At 35.8% G+C, this 20,939-nt stretch overlaps 1 long non-coding RNA gene across 3 annotated transcripts in view; it reads left to right on the top strand.

Annotated features, from left to right (window-relative positions):
- Nucleotides 1–20,939, top strand: part of LOC129523768 (uncharacterized) — a 230,615-nt gene that overhangs the window by 82,542 nt on the left and 127,134 nt on the right. For all 3 annotated transcript variants that reach the window (XR_010134599.1, XR_010134600.1, XR_008667375.2), the window contains exon 3: nt 6,781–6,901. This is a non-coding gene — a long non-coding RNA (uncharacterized lncRNA). The remainder of the gene's footprint in view (nt 1–6,780; nt 6,902–20,939) is intronic.

Raw genomic sequence — 20,939 nt, 5'->3', positions numbered from 1 at the left:
ATGGAGGAAGAGTCTTTCACTATATGGTTTGGGTAATATGACTTCTGGGCTTTCCTTTAAAATTGTGTGATTGTCCATGCCAATTTTCAAACTAAGCTACATATTTTAAATGAAATACAGCATAGGGCTGATATGTTTTACATTCAAATTTTATTCATATCTGCTTATATTCTGAACAAAAAGATAGCTTCTAAGTTCTAGAAATTTAAACATTAAAACTTCAAAAGGTAGGGTTTTTTTCACAATCTCATAATCAACAGCCAGTGTATACAAATGAAAAGAAAATTATAAATTGGTAAAAATAAAGTGTGGGATTATATGGGTTAGCACTTTATTAAAATGTTAATAGTAATTCTGAAGTTTTAGTAAGGGAATAAAAGTACTGACTATGATATAATATGTTGACTTCCATTGAATAAGTGATTTTACTGGATCTAGATGGCAATGTAAATATAACAAAATTTTTTAATTTATTCCTGCTTCCTCAAAGCCTAAAATTTATTCTGGTAGAAATATTCCTTAAAAAATTTACAATTTTATTTGTCTTTCTGTAGTCAAGATTTCCAAATTTCTAATGTGGAGTTTTCATTGTTCACTGTGAGTGTTATACTGACTCTTTAGTGGAAAGCATACCTATTGAATGAATAGGTCTATGATAACAGCATGAAGATTTCTGATGATACACTACATGCTACTAGAAAAAGTAAAAGCATGGATAAGATACTAAATATTGAAACTAATGGCATATATTACCCTAGGCAAGGAAAAAAGCAAATGAAAAATTAGCTTTTTATTTCTGACACAAAACTATCATTGAATTTAAATCATGTTGTGATGGAGACTATATAATGAATACCTTAATGAAAATGCTTGTAATGCTATTTTGTTTGACTGTGTTTATTTGTTGAATTAATAAGCCTTTGAGAGCACTCTATTAGTATCTAGGGTTCATTAGAAGTATATTTTGCAATTTCTGGGTTGTAAATTCTTTACAATAATTTGACATGTAAATAGAATTTATATAGAGAGATTTAGATCCAATTTAACACCTGTTGAATAAATGGTTCTGTGATTTAAAAATTATTTTAGCATATATCTACTTTTAGTTTCATATAATTAGTTTGATAAATAAACACTGAACTGAATTAACTGTATAATTGAATTTCGTTATGTTTATCTGAACTCTGCTGTGCTGTATAAATCACATAGAAAGTTAATGTATCAGATATGTTTTCTGTTTCATAGTTCTTGTTTCTGTTTCTTGACAGTCAAAACTTGTAGAAAGTAATTGAAACAGTAGTAGCCTTTTACTAGAGATAATTCTAATTTGTAGCTATTAACTCTTACTTGAGAATTTTTAAGGCCAAAAAGTGTTTCCAAATATAAAATTTATTCCTGTGACAATGTATTTTTTTGTTAAATTATTTCCTGGTACATCTAAGTTTTACAACAATCAGTAAATACTTTCATTATTTAAGAGTATTGGCTTGTTTGGGGAAAATATTAGTATTGTGTTTCTTAGGAAAGAATAGTTCTCTCAACTCAATAGAGAGCAGCTTCAAAAGTGTTCTATATCTCCTTTACCAACACTGAAAGCTAATTATTATTCTTTTCCTAGGGCAAGTGGTATCTTACCTAATTTTCTACTATCTTCTAAGTTTACGAAAAGTTAGATTCTATTTTAATTTGTTGGTATGTCTCTTTCAAAAATTTCATATTAAGTATCTAAAATTGGGTTTTGCTATGTTTAAGCTATGAGAACAGAGATAATTTGATGTGAATACCTTTAGTTTGTGTTTAAATTCTTTATATTCAAATTATATCAATTTAAAGAAGTATTTTTCAAGCTTGATGTTAATTTGAATCTTGGTTTTAGACATTCAGATTGATTTTTCTCCTTTATCTTCTGAATGTTCTGGTGCTTACTGTAGTCAATCCTCTTGATATTTTTTTCATTTATATTTTTCTACAACAGATCGCTTGACTTCTTTCTATTGTTCTTTTAATTGCCAGGGTGGAAAAAGAAGAGGATGTAGCATTTTATTGTAAATACATTGAGTCTATTGTTGATTAGGTTTGGCTACTGAACTTCCTCGTACAGGTTCTTTTTGTGAAATTGGTAATTACAAAATATCTGTCTATGCTTCTAAACTCAATGCCATTTTTTAAAAGTTTTTAATTTTCTTCAATTTCTGAAAATATCATTAGACTAATGGATTTTATATAGGTAGCTTCAATGTCTTTCTTGTCTATGAATATATTCCTTTGAATGAGGAAAACTTACTTTTGTTAGACACTTATCTCAGACAATAATTTGTAAACTTGACCATGCCAAATTTATATTTTGCCCCAGAGTTGGTATTTTTATGATAACTCTGTTTTGTTTACACATATTATTTCTCAATACTCCATGCAATTTTTTTTTTCTATAAGTGTGGCATCAAAATAAAAGTTATACCATACAAAGTGAAACAGGTAAGGAATGCTTTATTTAAGACTACCGCAACAGGGGAGAAAGGCCAGACCTAAGTTTGACCTCAACGTCACTAAAGCAGAGAGGATAGGGTTTTATGAGTGCTGGGGTGAGCTAGTGCAAAAGTGCTGTAGGACATTAGGGGAAAGTCATAAGCCATCTGTATTAGTCAGGGTTCTCTAGAGGGACAGGACTAATAGGATAGATGTATATATGAAGGGGAGTTTATTAAGGAGTATTGACTCATGATCACAAGGTGAAATCCCACGATAGGCTATCTGCAAGCTGAGGAGCAAGGAAGCCAGTCTGAGTCCCAAAACCTCAAAAGTAGGGAAGCCGACAGTGCAGCTTTCAGTCAGTGGCTGAAGGCTGAGCACTCCTGGCAAACCAGTGGTGTAAGTCCAAGAGTCCAAAAGCTGAAGAACTTGGAGTCTGGTGTTCCAGGGCAGGAAAACATCCAGCACGGGAGAAAGATGAAGGCTGGAAGACTCAGCCTGTCTAGTCCTTCCATGTTTTCTTGCTTTATTCTAGCTGCACTGGCAGCTGATTAGATGGTGCCTGCCCAGATTGAGGGTGGGTCTGCCTCTCCCAGTACACTGACTCAAATATTAGTTTCCTTTGGCAACACCCTCACAGATACACCCAAGAACAATACTTTGCATCCTTTAATCCAATCAAGTTGACACTCAATATTAACTATCACACCATCTGTGTTTTCTCATTGGCTTTATGTGAAGGTAAAATGAAACTCTTATATCTTTATGACAAAATGTAGTTTTATGACATAGCCAGACACCCACTGAAGTTAGACTCCTTCCCTCTCACAGAAAATAGGAGACTGAGTGCTATCTTCTTTGATGATGACATGTCGAAGACATGACTCTCAGGTCCTTGAAAAAAAAATTTCTGGGTTATAAAACTGTCAGGAAGCTTTTAAAAAGATCTATATCTCAAAGGGTCAGAGAAATAATTTACAATTTAAAGTTTTCTAAAAGAAACACTCTGAGAAAAGGGAGGTGAGAACCTAAGGTGAAGAATAAGCCTATGTAAAGTTTAGTCAAACTGAGGCAAATATTAGGACCATGTTGGTCAGTGGCATTATTAATTAAATACATAGTGCATCTTCAAATTTTTATAGGTTTAAAAACTTATAAAAGTACTTCTTTATTTACTATAGGAATTAAGCCATTCTCATGAACCTTAAGATTTGTATACGCATATATCAGTTATTATTTTAAGGATAATTTATTTAAACATCATTTAATTATAAAAGCAGTATATAAATTTATAATGATAGAAATCTAAGATAACATCTTGCAGAGTTTGTTTGAAAAACAAATTACAGCTATAAGCACAAACCAGAAAGCTGCTACTGCTGTTTCTTGTGAGCACTGTATAGGTTGACACATTAGTGTTTGAGTTTACAGAGTATTTTCATTCTCTCTTTATTCTTTCAACAAAACTCCTAGCTAAAGTTTGTACTAAGTTTGTAACCTTGGGCAAGTTTTCTAGCATCTTGGGACTTCATTTTAGAATTAGATTTTCTGTTTAAACATAATATTTAATAATGCAATTATCTTTCAGGGCAGTTTTATTGATGAAATGAGGTAATTTCTTTATTGAGGAAATATTTTTTAAGCACTAAGGTTGTAGGAGCTATTGCAGTAGCTGGAAAAGAAAACATTGTACCATTTAGGTGGGTTGCAATCCAATTTTTGTCAAAATAAATATGTAGCTTCTATTGGATACTAATAAGGGCAACACATAAATGCACTAGAATGGAAGTTACAGAGGGACAGGCACCTGACCATCTTGTTCACATGTGAATTCTCAATAGTAAACAATAAATAATCTGTTTATTTAAAATTTTGTGCAAAATTTTTGCAGTGCAGTGGAGCTCAGTGAAGGACAATGGAGGATATCATTATATTCTATCTGAAACTTTGACTAGCTACTATACTTTCTAGAGCCTTGACTAGCTGCACATTCGGTAACTATACTCCATAACCCCATTACCCAGGTTTACTGCATTTGTAATTTGCTTATGTTTTTATCTCTTATCAAATGATAAACAATTTGAAAACTCCACATATTTTAGCTACTCATCTAGAGGTAAAATAGCAGATGTTTTCCTAATTGGTTAGTGTTTGAATATCTTCAAGTGCTTTAAATACAGTTGTGTGTTGTTTAATCATAGGGATACATTTTGAGAAATGCATCTTTAGGGAATTTCATCATTGTACTAACATTGTAGAGCATACTTACGTAAACCTAGATGGTATAACCTACTACATACCTAAGACAATATGGTATTTCCCATTTTTCCTAGGCTACAAACCTGTACAGCATGTCACTGTATTGAATACTTTAGGCAATTATAACACAATGATAAGTATTTGTCTGTGTAAACACAACTAAGCAGAAAAGATAATGCATTGTGCTACAGCATTACAATGGCTACGATGTCACTAGGCAACAGAAATTTTTCTGCTCGATTATAATCTTATGAAATCACCATCCTATATCTTTTCAGTTGTTGACCAAAATGTCATTGACCAAAATGTCATTGTGTAATTTATAATATTTTCCAGGTATATCAACTACTTTGAAAGCATCATTTACAAATAACCAAAGATTAGCCATTAGATTGTTAACAAAGGTATCTTTTTTTAAAAAAAAATGTAACTTTTAGGGCCTTTTACAGTGTCCAAAATTATAACAGTCACTAAACTACTATAATTTGTTAGCTACTAATTTTTATTGAGCAAATAAACACAATTAATGTTTTTTTTTTCTAATAAGGTAGTTACAAGGAAGCATTGAGTTGGTCTGATTTCAGATATTAGCATGCAGAAAATTAGTGAAACTACATTTTAATAATAAGTCATAATTTAAACTTGTATTTTCAAATGGCCTTAGGCTTGGTCTGAGCAGTGATGAAAACTTAACAATTTTCAGTAGGGTTTGTAATGTAGCCGACATGGGGTTTATTGAATGAAGACTTTTTGCTGTCTAGACTTATGAAACTGAATTGCACAAATATGGACTCAATGATCAGAGTAGGAGAGGGTGTTGTTCTTTCTCTCCTCTACTGCTGAGTACTAAAGACAGGATACTTGAAATTCAGAAATCCTCCTGCTGCAGAAAGAGTCAATGAGGGTAAAGGGTTTCTGCTCAGCCTGATCTTTACAGTCTGGACGGTTTTGGGGCCCCATAAATGTGAGTGAATGAGAGAGGCAGGAATAAAGCAGTGGAGAAAAACTGAAATCATTTAAGACTCTGAAGGTTTCAGCAGAAGACCTGCCAACCACACCAGTTATATCAGTTTTTGCTGTTGGAAGGGGGTTTTGTATTCTGTTGCTTGCTTCTGTAAGTCAGAGGTGGATAACAGTTTTAGACAAATTATTCTTTATTCAAGTCCTGTGCACCACAGAGGACAGTACCAGAAAAAGTTCTTCTGTATCTTTGGAATATCTTTGTTCTACTTCCATATTATCTAAAAATATATCATTAATCATTTCTTCAACACAAATTTCTTTAACCTTCATGATATCAGGTCAATAAAGGACCTTAGAATATAGTTCCTTGACTTTTCCAAGCCATGGCATATATAAGTAGTTAACTTCATATTACCACTAACCAATTCATTCTTGGAGTCAAAGCTTTTTGAATCAATATAATAGGAAGATAACTGCAGAGGATATTAATAGAACAAATAATAAGGCTAATTTGGATGGTAAATGTTCTTAAGGATTGTCTTATCTTCAAACAGTCTGTTAATAACAAACACATTGTTACTTAGTTGAAAACTGAGTTTTTATTCTGCTTTGAAATCTAAAGTTCAAATCAAGATTTCAAGTTATACAAGGCACATGATAATATCAATACCATTTTATTTTTTTGTGATATTACTGGTAGAATAGTAATAGGACTGGCTTGTGTCTTCCCTAAAAAAGAACATTGCTTAATTACGAGACAAGTAAAACAGAACTATGTCACTATACATTATTAAAACTGCTATTTGCTTTCAGAATGTGTGTTGTATGTATGTTTGGGTGTGAGAGAGAGAGGGAGAGAGAAGGATAATCTGAGGAAAAATTTTCAGAAAGCAGGCTAGTAGAACTGGACTTACTTGTTTATTTAGATGTTTATTACCTTTCTCTTCTGCTGGATTATATACATGAATCAGGCTAATGTCTATTTGGTTCACCACTGAATATCTAGTAATTCCCACAGTGCTGAACATATATGCTCAATAAATGTTTGCTGAATTTAAGAATGATTTTGCTTAATTTTTACTCTTTCAGATTACTCAGACCCAGAGAGAGCCTCTCTCCTCATTGAGACCAAGGTCTGAAAAAACCTATCTGCTCCCTTGATAGGGTTGCCAGATGAAACCCAGAACACCTACTTAAATTTGAATTTCAGGTAAATGATGAATAGTCTTTCACAAGTATTTCTCAAATATTGCAAATGTGTTCCATGCAATATTCAAGCTATATTTATAAACAATTATTTATTGTTTATCAAAATTCAAATTTCATAAGGAATCCTATATTTTTATTTGTTAAATCTGTCAACCATCCCTCTTGGGTAAGAGAAAAAGAACACTGGGCTGACCCTTACCCTGAAGCTCCCTTGTCAAGGTAGAGTTACAAGTCATCATAACGTCATGCGTCCTACTTAAGATGGAGTGGATGGAACAGGGCCAATACAGCAAGAATAATTCAAGAATATTTAGAGATAGTCTAAGTGTTAAGGCCACAGACCATCAGTTTTTAAAAGAGAGAGATTTTTAAGTGTTTGATGTGGACAGAGACAGGGTCGAAGTCAAAGACAGTGAGAAAAATTTGAGTTAGTAATAGAGTGAAGCCAATGAGATTCTGCAGCGCTTTAGTCTAACAGATATACCAAATCTGGCTTAAACAGAGATGGGACAGCAGGGGTTCTAGAGAAATCGTTTCCTTCTTTATGATCTAAAAAAGAAACTTCCAGTAAAATAATTTGATGAACTAACTTACGTGCTTTACATTTTTCTGGTTGATTCCTACCAAAGAAAATAATCTATAATAGTGGTTAGGATTTTAGGTAATAGTGACATTTTTTAAGGTCATGTAACTTTCAAATTACTCTACTTATCATTTATTTATTTATTTATTTATTCATTCCCTAACACATTAATCAGATATTTATTATATGCTAGACACTATTCTGGGCTTCAGAAATAGAGGATTTGAGTTTATAATTTAGTCATAAAACAGTAAACAAAGTTATTTCAGATTGTGATAAATGTGTTGAAGAAATAAACAGAATGGTATAAAAGTTAATAACTGGGTTTGGAGGGTGGGGAAGACAGCTTTAGGTAAGGTGCTCCTGGAAAACCTCTCTCAGGTGGTGCTATTTGCAGTGAGTCTTGAAGAATAAGAAGCTAGCCATGCAAAGTTCTTTAGGAAAATCATGTTATGCAGAGGAACATGTTCAAAAGCTCTTTTCTTGGAAAGAGGTCACTGTCACTATTTTCATGAAAAGAAATGAGGCATGAGTGGTTGGAGAGTGGAAGATGAAATTGGCAATGCAGGGAAGGGCCTGATCATGGTTGGACCTTATAAACCTTCGTAAGGAGTTTGATTACTTTTTCAAACTACTTTGGGGAAGCTTTGAGGGGGTTAAGTAGAGAAATACTATGCTTTGATTTGCTTTTTAAAAAGATCATGCTTGCTGATGGGTGGAAAATAAATAGGGGGTGGAAAGAATAACAGTTGAAGTAGAAAGGCTGCTGAATTTAGGAGGCCTTTGTAGAAAATGATCTCACCAAAGGTAGTGACTTAGACTAGAGTGTTGGCAATGAAGATAAAGTGGCTAGACTTGGCTTACTTTGCAAGTAGAACTGATAATTTGCTTATGGATTTTATGGAGGTAAAATTGGGAAAAATGTTAGGTTTATGGAGATTTGGGAAAAGGTGGGTGAAGGTTAAGTCCTGTAGTTTTTGACTTGAACAGTTCGGTAGATAGGGATATCATTTGCTGATATAGAAAACACTAATTGGAAAACCAAGTTGAAGGAATAAAGAGATCCCTTTGAATATGTTAAGTGTGAGATGCCTTTAGTCATGCAAATAGCAATGTCATGTAGGCCATTGCCTACATGAGTAAGGATCTCAGAAAACTTAGGGCTGGAGATATAAATTTGAATGTTATCTGTATGTGAATAATATTTGTAGCCTTGGGAATGAATGAGATTATTTAAAGAATATTTGTAAAGAAGACCAGAGGACTGAGAACTGAATTCTGAAAGAGAAATTTGAATAAAAAATGGAACGATTGTGTACAAATTATATAAGAATTTGGGTAAAAACAAAAACAGAGAAGCATTCATTGGATTTGTAACATGGAAACTATTAAAGATTGATGAAGAGTGTCTTTGTAATGCAGGGTAGGAAGTCAGATTGGAATGGATGGAAGAATATATAGGAGGTAACAGTGTGATTAATGAACTAGTAATACATTTTCTTTGAGATGTTTTGATGTAACAAGGACAAAAAATGTAAGGCAATAGCTAGAATGATATGTAGGGTCAATGGAGAATTTCGAAAAGTTGGAGACAAAAGAAGTTCATCTAATATGGAGAAAGAAATTGATAATACAGAAAGGCAAGGAAGATTAATGTAGAAACAAAGGCCCCTGAGAAGATGGGACGGGCGTGTCTTCCAGTTTGTTCGTTCTGAAAACATTTTTTTCACATCTACAATTAGACAGGTACTGGAATGGACACTGAAAGCACAAAGAAAATCTGTTACTCAGAAATGATTACAATCTAGGAGAAGAGATATACAATTAAAGAAAAAATATGTGCAGAAATAAGTTATGGAAGTTATATGAAGCCCTAAGAAAAACTGATAACTTTATGATTGACAATAGAACCAACCATTTTGGCTTTCTTGTGGATCTTTGGAATACGGCTATTTGCCACCTTACTTTTCCTGGTATTTTATTAGAAGTAACTAATTGATGATTTGCTTGGCCCCAGGACATTGAAAATATTAGATATTAAAATATTAATTTAAAATGTGCTAATGAAAACAACAAAATGGAACATCATTCTGGGAAGATTTTTGAGGAAAGATAACAAGCATCTTAGATTGGACTGTTTTTGCAGTTCTAGTTTGTTGTGCCAAAAAAACACCTTTCAACTTGAAAACTGCAAGATTCCTCCTGCAGAATGCCTTTGAAATGACAGTTCATTTCTTTTCTTGTGCTTCCATATTATACGTGTCTATTTATTCCAAATTATTTTAGTGATTTCTCAATTCTTTGACCACAGGGAACAGCTATTTATTATGATTATCCCAAAGGAAAAAGTATGGGCAGAGGGGGCACCTAAATTCATTTTTCAATGGTCAGTGTCATTAGCATTAACCTTTTTAGACTGTCTGTCTCTGGTATTTGCAAAAGCTAGAAAAAAGGTTTATCCAGGCAGAATTACAGTTTTGCTCTTTTGCCCTTATCACCCTTGACTCTTACCTATATTAATAGTGGAGATATGACCTGATCATCTTTTAGACAGACATCTCTCAGCCTGAAATAAGCATTGCTCCTCTCACTGTCCCCTGAGTTTAAAGATCAGGCAGTCATTGGCCTAGTTGATGTCCCCTGAGTTTAAAGATCAGGCAGTCATTGGCCTAGTTGCAATTTTTTAATTGCTCCTATTTTAGCCTGCAAGAAAAGACCACTCATTAGCCTATTTTGAATGTGTTACCTTCACTTCCTAGTTTCCAAAAATGCCATTCCAGTGACACTTCTTCAGGGCTCTCCAAGAGACACTTGATGGCCGTATCAATTCTGTGGATTCTTACTCCATGCTAAACAGCCTTGATTAACTCAACACTATGGTTAGCTGCTGGTCAGCACATTAGAATACTTGGCCAAGAACAGGCTCCCGAGCCTTGTGGTCAAGGCCCCAGCTGCTTCTCTAGAGATGTATTCAAAACCAGAGTTCCCAATGATTCCTTTGTCTTTACTGTGGTACATGATGACTCTGGAAAATATGGAAAACTAATACACTATAACCATTTTGAGGGAATATATTATTGTGGCTTTGGCTCTGATAAAGCCACAATTATTAGCTGGGAGATGAGGAAGAGATCATTTTATTGTCCTGCTTCCCATGGATGCCCTGAGAATCAGCACACAGTAGGTAACTTTAAATGGAGGGAATTAATTGTGGGTTGAGTGTAACCTATGGAATAGAAGACTCATTATGAATAACGTACCTGACCAGATGTATTGAATATTTTGTTCTGTTTCCACCAGACTTCAAAAATTCTGTGTACCAGTTTTGATATGATAGTATCAAAAGAAGAAGTTATGGTGCATAGTTGCCTTGTATTATTCTCCATCCACGTTATAATTGTTGAACAATCAGTGCTTTCTATAGGGCAGTATCCAGCACTACAAAGAGCTTAGGCCTTAGGAGATATAGAAAACTTCAAACTTCCTGCAGTAACAGCATCTTTTCAGATAACATTGAGATTTTCACATAATATAGTAGATAAATTTATTTCCATTATTGCTTTCCAGGTTCTTCTCCCTCTCTCTTTTTCTAATATCTATGTCTATTTTCCAGATCTTTGCCATTTAAAATTAATCTAATTTTGATATGTAAGTACCCACAATTTTTTTCTAGTGACTTTATTATTCTTTCCTAATATTTGTACATTTGAATAATCTGCTCATTATCACTTTTAGATCTTTAATGAAGATGTGAAAAAAACCCAATTTTAACCTCTGTAGACATCTTTCTATTGTTCTACCATTTCTTTGCTTATAACCTTATATTTCTATTGCTAATGAAATTTTCAGCGGATATAAAAGTGCTTATTTCCAAACTAATTTGAATTAATTTTTCAAAGTATATGGCATGATATCATAAACTTAAAATTTCACAGCAGTTCCAAAAGTCTTAAACATCACTGTGTTAGTGATTATATAAATAACCTTTAATTTTGAATATCTGTTCTAGTTAAGCTGTTTTCTTAACTCTGAAATCAAATGTTCATAAAGCAAATGTCAAGCTGAAATTAATATGTTTAGAAATAAGCAGCATGATGGTGAAGTTCAGTCATCAATAACTAAATGCCACCCAGGAAAGACTTCTGCACCATGAGTATTTAAAGACAACCCCCCACCCACACAAAACACACACACACACACACACACACACACACACACACACACACAAACAACCACTGAGTTCCAATAATCTTAGCTTGTTTACCTTTCCTAGTCCTATGGACATGATGCTGCCTCATTGGGCCCAGGGCAATCCTTTATTTTCTCTAAATTATAAATACATACATTTTTAAGTCATTCAATCTAAAACATATGCCATTTTTATACTTGATAAGTTATAAATTATACTTCTTAGCTCAGTGTTCAATGTAGAGGTCCAGTAAGATCAGGGAGGCCTATCACTTCCACTAGTAAACCTGTACTCTTTTGAATGAAATACCAGAAATAATACAGAAATAATACAACAATAATAAAATATTACAAATTTTAATAGCGTTTCTTTGTTTTTTCACTCTGTGGGCAGATATTTGTTATATTTTACTGTTACTACAGACCCTAGGCTGCACTGAGCCAAGAGAATGTTGGTAGAAATGCTGTGTTGATACTTTAAACAATAATTTCAGAAATGATTAAAAATAATATGTATTTAAGTTCCCCTTCCCATCTCTTTAATCTGTTCCTCAGTAATTTGATTTCATGTTCAGATATTCTAGAAACATGCTTGTCTTCAGGAGTGAAGTTAGCCATGCATTCTGTCATAATGAAGAAGGTGAAATGTTAGCATCAAAATCTAGGAGTGGCTTGAATAAAAGAGTAATTCCGCTCTCTAATCCTAGAAGACAGAAGGCTTATAGATCAACTACTTTAAAATCAAAGTTTTCATCAGTGAGGGTTCTCTAATTTTAACTGGTTTATGAACAATAATCTAATATTTAGCTGTATAGAAATGTGTTTTGAAATAAATTTATATGGGGTGTTTAATAGGAAGCTATTTTACTTGAAGCTATGGATGTTTCAGTAAAAACGAAACAAATATTGGTTGAGAAGTATACTCAATTATACTAAATATCCAAATCTCTCTCCATGTTAAAATGAGATTGACCTTGCTATATGAGCAGGATTTTGGATATACATCTGTTTGTCTGTCTGTCTCCCTGTCATCTATCTGTTTATCTGTATGCTACCTCTTTGGTCAGGAACCACCACAATTAGTTTTTAAGTAAATGTTGGATACAGGCAGTTGCTTGGTTTATCTCTTCCGTTCAGGCAAACATCTTTGTTAAACTCCTTAATTGTTTTAAACGGGTATAACATCTAGCCTCACATTTATTAATTGTTAAATCTAAAATCTACATTAAAATCAACATTTAGAGTAGACACACTATAGGTACTTGTCAGAATATAATCTTGAACTATTTAGTGCCTTTCTAAAAGTCAATTGAGAGAAACAATAGAGAGAAGATTGCTTAAATGCCCTAAAGTCCACTAAATCAGTAATTATCAAGAGGGAAATATATATTCCTTGTATTCTTCAGAATAAGTATATATTTGCTGTAATAACAAAGGACCACAATTCTCAGTGCTTAGAGTTTCAAATTTCTCATGTATGCAAGAAATACAAGTCTGCCATGGGTCATCTATGAATTTGCTTCCACATTTTTTTTTCACTCTGTGACCTGGTAAAACAGAGCAACCTCTATTTTGAGCATTTCGGTTATCATGGTATAGATAAGAGAGATATGGAGAACAACAAAATGGCTGTTAAAGCTCATGTCCCCAAATACCACATATCACTTCTGTTCACCTTTTATTGGCCAAAGCAAGTCACCTGGGCATTTTTGAATTCTATACTGTGGGGATATTTAATCCTTCCCAAGAGATGGTTACTGCATGAAGAAAAATCAGAATATTTTGTAAAGGGCAACATAATTAATTTCCTATACTCCCCTTTGGGGTCATATCTCTTGAGAAGAAGAGGATATATTTTTCAATAGTTAAGTCATCTACTGGAATCTGATATGCTCCACAAGGTGAACATGCCCCCATACCAGTATGTGGAGAATCTGGGTATTACTGACCTACTGCTCTTGATAGGTATGTAATTCCTATGTGTTGGCTTGACCAGGAAAAACAAGAAGTATTACCATTCTAGATATATTAGTTGTAATCACTTGGTGAATTAGTCCAAGTCAAAATATGAATCTACACTTAAAAATATCTGCCTGAACATGGCATATGTTGTATATACTCATATCCCAACGGTCACAGCAAGTGCTATAATAAGTCCAGTTCGATAGGGCAGGGATATACAGTTGTTTTACAGTGAAGGAGGAAGTGAGTAATTGTCAAAAATAAATCTATTATGCTATCTTTAGCTCAGTATTTCTCTTGTTAAGTCTTGATTACTTATGAAAGAAAGGCTAAGCATGGTACTTCTAGTTTCTCACAAATATGCATTCAACAAATATTTGCTAATGTGTGCTAGAAGGCTTCCTACAAATATGTAAGCTGCATAATTCCCTCAATCCATGGAAATTCACAGATCTTGTGTAAAGACACTGCATAATCCCAGGGGTATTGATTTCCATTGTCTATCTCTTTAGATATTCTTTCCTTCATTTGGGAAGATATTATATTTACCATAGACAATACAGTTTTGTTGGGAGTGGTTTCTTTTTGGTAACTTTTCATATACAAAAAGAAAAACAGTATAGATTTTGGATTCAGACAAAACTGATGTGACATTCTAGCTCTACCACTTTTTAGCTCATGACTGGTCTCTTCAAGGTTGCATTTCGTTACCTAGGAATTGGGTGAAATACTTAAAATCATTGAGTTGTTGTGAAGATAGAAAGAGCTTATTTGTAGGATACCTGGTATATTATTGTAGCAAGCACTTAATATGTGCTAGTTTCTCTTCCTCTCTAAAGTTGCACAACTGGAAGAATAAATAGAATTGGCTGTCTTTGTGGGGAGCATGTCGAGACATTGACATAGAGTTGTACTAGTACCATTCACTGTGATAAAAAACTTGTAAAACTTTGAAAGTGACAAATTTCCTTCTTCCTACTCACAGAAATTGATTTAGAGAAAATTTACATCTATTTTAAAATCGTCTTTCTGATATCTTACAGGAAGAAGTAATTTAGTAGAAAACTATGAGTTTTTCTACACAGTTGAGTAAAGCAGCAGATAATGTAGATGGAGAGTCTTTTGCATTGTGGCCCTATAAGAAAAATGATAGTAGATAATCACTAAGGTAGTTTTCAACTCCATGATTCGATGGAAAGAATATATTTGTATGTGTGTATGCATATATATATAAATATTGTATATATTTAGTAGATGTATATATATGTATACAGTTTTTAATTAGTAAATATAAATATAAAGCAATAAATATAAAGCCAGATTAAACCAAAGCAGAAGCCATTGTTCCTGATTCACCCTTCATTATGATGAAGGCTGTTTCAACTCACCCTTTGACTGCCAACTTAAACAGAGAGTACTGATCACCCAGAATTGTCATCTTCAACCTCTAAGGCTACCATTTATTCTCTCATTAAATGATGATTTATTGATATCCAAACTATTCTGAGAGCTGAGGTACATCCTTGAGGAAGAGACAAGCACTGCTATAATTCTGAGTTCTGTTCCTCTATTTCAAAATGTCAAGCCCAGTGAAAGTTGGGCTTGACAAAAATCAAGTTCTAATTTCAAGCTTAATAGAATGTTAAAGAAAGTCTCAATTTCTGCTTCCTTACCAAATTTTAGAATTGTAACACATCTACCTCTTAGGCTATCTACTAGCTCCTTAGGCTGTTAGAATCTTAGAATTTTAGTTTCTTCCAGAGAGATCCTAAAATGAAATAATTTTCTTTGAGATGGTTTGGAGAATAGGGGCAGAACATGAATGACACTTGTATTTCTCTGCTTTCCTGAAACAGGAAATAGAGACAATTCTTGAAGAAGTGATATCCTTGTTTCAACTCCTGAATCAAATATAATATTCAGGGTAGCAGTTGTGTGTAGGGAAACACTGAGGTGTTTGCTCTGGACGGCTATTTATGTTCTCTAAGCTTAGTGATCAAGAGAGCAGATAGGGTAGAAATGGGAGGAATATAGAAAAGCAGGCATAACTGGCATTGGCAGTTTTGCTTGGGTGAATCCCTTGGTGTAATAAGGATTTCTTGTCTCTCCCTGCAAATGTATGAAAATGAGAGAACGTAATTTTCCTTATACATTTCCAGGAAGCAGACTTGAGAAATCCTGTGGCTTCTCAGTGGTTTATGGGAATAGCGCAGTTTATTTAGACAAGGGGAGAAGGGAGGAGTGGGGAAGAGAGAGAACAAATGAGAAATCAGGGTCAGTGTGGATCTGTGTTCTGAAAAGATGGGGCCATTTTTCCCCCCCAGATTTTAGTAGATCTGCTAGTTACTGAGATTGTCCCGTGGGCTTCCTCTTGACATGTCAGAACACTCAGACAAAAACTGACCAGGAAAGGGAGGAGAGAAAATGTGTCCTTCTACTGCTACAAAGTGGAAAGATGGAACTGGTGCATATAGCCCAATCTCTCAGGCCAAAGACCAGGTATCAGTTCCTCCTTCTCCCCAAATCAAAGCCTGGAGCAGCAGCAGCAGCTGAAACCACTTATTCTGACCATCAGCTTTTAACACAGAACTTGCTTTCGACTTTACAAAAAGTCCAGTGGCAAGATGAGCAGAACTGGGGAGGCTGAAGGAGAACTGTGCCTTCTGTGACACGTTTAAATATAAAGGATCTCTGGAGGAAATAAAGTTTATAAAATTCTTAAAGCTTAAAAATTTTGGCATGTAGGATTCTACCTTGAACGTTTGATGTAAGTCCTTTTTTACCCTCTTCTCTTTTCATTGTAAATTCTTCTCTCATTCTCATATTCTCTTCTTGCTGAAATCTTCAGCTCTGCGTAACCACTACTAGCCCTTAAGGCTCTTAGAATCTTAGAATTTTAGTTTCTCCCTGAGGGAGTCCAAAATGAAGTAATTTTCTTTGAGAGAGTTTGGAGAACAGGGACAGAAAATGAATCACACTTGTATTTTTCTGTCTTGCTCTGAAGGAATCCTCCAAATTTTATGCATTTTAGGGATAGAACATGTTGGTAACTATTGTCATTCAGAAAGCAGAGCTCTGCTTTCGATCCTGTGGAAAACGTGTAACAGATGAAGTACTCAGGCAGTGTGGCACAGAAAATAAAACAGTATACCATGATGGGATTGTGAAACATTGCACTTTAAAGAGCCCATTGTGCATCATGTACCTGAGATAATCCTGTCACTACAATTGACAGAGTTGTAGGGGGTGGAAAGGGGTGTGGGGGGAAGATGGGTGTCCTGTTGCTGGCTAGAACTTGAAACAAATGACAGATGCAGAGACCTGACCATCCATACTCTTCCCTGCCATGCCTTTAAAACCCAATTCTAAATTCCACTTTCCAGGACATCTTCCATTTATAATGCTACTTTATTATGAAAAAAATTAATCTCACATTTCTTTCTTGTGGTTGTGCTTTCTTGACAGCATGATCATTTGTATCCATTTACACATTGCTTTGAGAACTTTTCACATTTTTCATTTTTATTTCTTTCCTGTATATATGCTGTGGGTAACCAATTGTTTTGTACGTTTCTACAGAGAGAAAGCATGCCTTTAATTTGTTTTGTCTCCCTCCTGATATCCATAGACAGTGCCCAGCACCACAAAGTTGATGATTAAATGATAAGCAGAAATATTCAATCTCATGAAAAATGACAAGGGAGCCTTTGTTTGCAGGCTCTCATAATGAGTTCATATGTCGTCCATATTGTCTGAATGTTACAGATTCCCTTTCAAAAGGAGGCATTGACTTCTCTTTCAGCATTTGTACTATATAAGGAAACAAGAGAGTAGGGAGAATGTGGGGAGAGAAGGAGGAAAGTGTTCCTAATCAGCCTCTTTCCATGTTTGCACCACTTTTTGCAATGCCATTGGTACACAACTCTGAAGCCCTTCTTTCTCTTTTTATTCTGATACAATATGGTATGAAAAGAAATGGCCTCTTTATTTTTATTTTTTTCTTTATCCTGAAAAAAAGGGATACGTATGCAGAATACGCAGGTTTGTTACATAAGTATACAAGTGCTGTGGTGGTTTGCTGCACCTATTGACCCATCTTCTAAGTTTCGTCCCTTCCACTCCACCCTCCGACAGGCCCTGGTATGTTTTGTTCCCCTCTCTGTGTCCATGTGTCCTCAATGTTCAACTCCCACTTATGAGTGAGAACATGTGGTGTTTGGTTTTCTGTTCCATGTTAGTTTGCTGAGGATGATGGCTTCTAGCTTCATCCATGTCACTGCAAAGGACATGATCTCATTCCTTCTTATGGCTTCATAGTATTCCATGGTGTATATGTACCATATTTTCTTAATCACTCTATCATTGATAAGCATTTGGGTTGGTTCCATGTCTTTGCTATTGTAAATAGTGCTGCAATAAACATACATGTGCATGTGTCTTTATAGTAGAATGATTTATATTCCTTTAGGTATATACTCATATAGGGATTGCTAGGTCAAATGGTATTTCTGAGGGACAGTTTGTTATAATTTCTGTTCTTTTACATTTGCTGAGGAGTGCTTTACTTCCAACTATGTGGTCAATTTTGGAATAAGTGCAGTGTGGTGCTGAGAAGAATGTGTATTCTGTTGATTTGGGGTGGAGAGTTCTGTAGATGTCTATTAGGTCTGCTTGGTGCAGAGCTGAGTTCAAGTCCTGGATATCCTTGTTAACTTTCTGTCTCGTTGATCTGTCTAATGTTGACAGTGGGGTGTTAAAGGCTCCCATTATTACTGTGTGGGAGTCTAAGTCTCTTTGTAGTTCTCTAAGGACTTGCTTTATGAATCTGGGTGCTCCTGTATTGGGTGCATATATATTTAGGATAGTTAGCTCTTCTTGTTGAATTGATCCCTTTACCATTATGTAATGGCCTTCTTTGTCTCTTTTGATCTTTGTTGGTTTAACATTTGTTTTGTCAGAGACTAGGATTGCAACCCCTGCCTTTTTTTGTTTTCCATTTGCTTCGTAGATCTTCTTCCATCCCTTTATTTTGAGCTTATGTGTGTCTCTGCACATGTGATGGGTCTCCTGAATACAGCACACTGATGGGTCTTGACTCTTTATCCAATTTGCCAGTCTGTGTCTTTTAATTGGAGCATTTGGCCCATTTACATTTAAGGTTAGTATTGTTATGTGTGAATTTGATCCTGTCATTATGATGTTAGCTGGTTATTTTGCTCGTTAGTTGATGCAGTTTCTTCCTAGCATTTATGGGCTTTACAATTTGGCATGTTTTTGCAGTGGCAGGTACCAGTTATTCCTTTCCATGTTTAGTGCCTTCTTCAGGAGCTCTTGTAGGGCAGGCCTGGTGGTGACAAAATCTCTCAGCATTTGCTTGTCTGTAAAGGATTTTATTTCTCCTTCACTCCTGAAGCTTAGTTTGGCTGGATATGAAATTCTGAGTTGAAAATTCTTTTCTTTAAGAATGTTGAATATTGGCCCTCACTCTCTTCTGGCTTGTAGAGTTTCTGCCAAGAGATCCACTATTAGTCTGATGGGCTTCCCTTTGTGGGTGACCCAACCTTTCTCTCTGGCTACCCTTAACATTTTTTCCTTCATTTCAACTTTGGTGAATGTGACAATTATGTGTCTTGGAGTTGCTCTTCTCAAGGAGTATCTTTGTGGCATTCTCTGTATTTCCTGAATCAGAATGTTGGCCTGCCTTGCTAGCTTGGGGAAGTTCTCCTGGATAATATCTCGCAGAGTGTTTTCCAACTTGGTTCCATTCTCCCCGTCACTTTCAGGTACACCAGTCAGACATAGATTTGGTCTTTTCACATAGTCCCATATTTCTTGGAGGCTTTGTTCATTTCTTTTTAATCTTTTTTCTCTAAACTTCTGTTCTTGTTTCATTTCATTCATTTGATCTTCAATCACTGATACACTTTCTTCCAGTTGATCGAATCAGCTACTGAAGCTTGTGCATTTGTCAGGTAGTTCTCTTGCCATGGTTTTCAGCTCCATCAGGTCATTTAAGGACTTCTCTACACTAGTTATTCTAGTTAGCCATTCGTCTAATCTTTTTTAAAGGTTTTTAGCTTCTTTGTGATGGGTTTGAATTTCCTCCTTTAGCTTGGAGAAGTTTGATTGTCTGAAGCCTTCTTCTCTCAACTTGTCAAAGTCATTCTCCATCCAGCTTTGCTCCGTTGCTGGCGAGGAGCTGCGTTCCTTTGGAGGGGGAGCGGTGCTCTGATCTTTAGAATTTTCAGCTTTTCTTCTGTGTTTTTTCCCCATCTTTGTGGTTTTATCTACCTTTGGTCTTTGATGATGGTGACGTACAGGTGGGGTTTTGGTGTGGATGTCCTTTCTGTTAGTTTTCCTTCTTGCAATCAGGACCCTCAGCTGCCAGTCTGTTGGAGTTTCCTCTCCAGACCTGTTTGCCTGGGTATCAGCAGCAGAGGCTGCAGAACAGCGAATATTGGTGAACAGCAAATGTTGCTGCCTGATCGTTCCTCTGGAAGCTTCATCTCAGAGGGGTACCCAGCCGTGTGAGGTGTCAGTCTGCGCCTACTGGGGGGTGCCTCTCAGCCTACTCGGGGGTCAGGAACCCACCTGAGGAGGCAGTCTGTCCGTTCTTAGATCTCAAACTCTGTGCTGAGAGAACCACTACTCTCTTCAAAGCTGTAAGACAGGGATATTTAAGTCTGCAGAGATTTCTACTGCCTTTTGTTCAGCTATGCCCTGCCCCGAGAGGTGGAGTCTACAGAGGCAGGCAGGCCTCCTTGAGCTGTGGTGGGCTCCACCCAGTTTGAGCTTCCCGGCCATTTTGTTTACCTGCTCAAGCCTCAGCAATGGCGGGCACCCCTCCCCCAGCCTCGCTGCCACCTTCCAGTTCGATCTTAGACTGCTGTGCTAGCAATGAGTGAGGCTCCGTGGGCGTGGGACCCTCTGAGCCAGGCACGGGATATAATCTGATGTATCGTTTGCTAAGACTTTTGGAAAAGTGCAGTATTAGGGTGGGAGTGACCCGATTTTCCAGGTGCAATCTGTCACCCCTTTCCTTGGCTAGGAAAGGCAATTCCCTGACCCCTTGTGCTTCCCAGGTGAGGCGATGCCTCTCCCTGCTTTGGCTCATGCTTGGTGGGCTACATCCACTGTCCTGCCCCCACTGTCCGAGGAGCCCCAGTGAGATGAACCCGGTACCTCAGTTGGAAATGCAGAAATCACCTGTCTTCTGTGTCACTCACACTGGGAGCTGTAGACTGGAGCTATTCCTCTTCGGCCATCGGTTCTACATCCTTGAGGAATAGCCATACTGTCTTCCACA

The sequence above is a fragment of the Gorilla gorilla genome, chromosome 6 (genome assembly GCF_029281585.2).
Source record: "Gorilla gorilla gorilla isolate KB3781 chromosome 6, NHGRI_mGorGor1-v2.1_pri, whole genome shotgun sequence".
NCBI classification, from domain to species: domain Eukaryota; kingdom Metazoa; phylum Chordata; class Mammalia; order Primates; family Hominidae; genus Gorilla; species Gorilla gorilla.
This window is presented reverse-complemented; position numbering and strand designations above follow the sequence as displayed.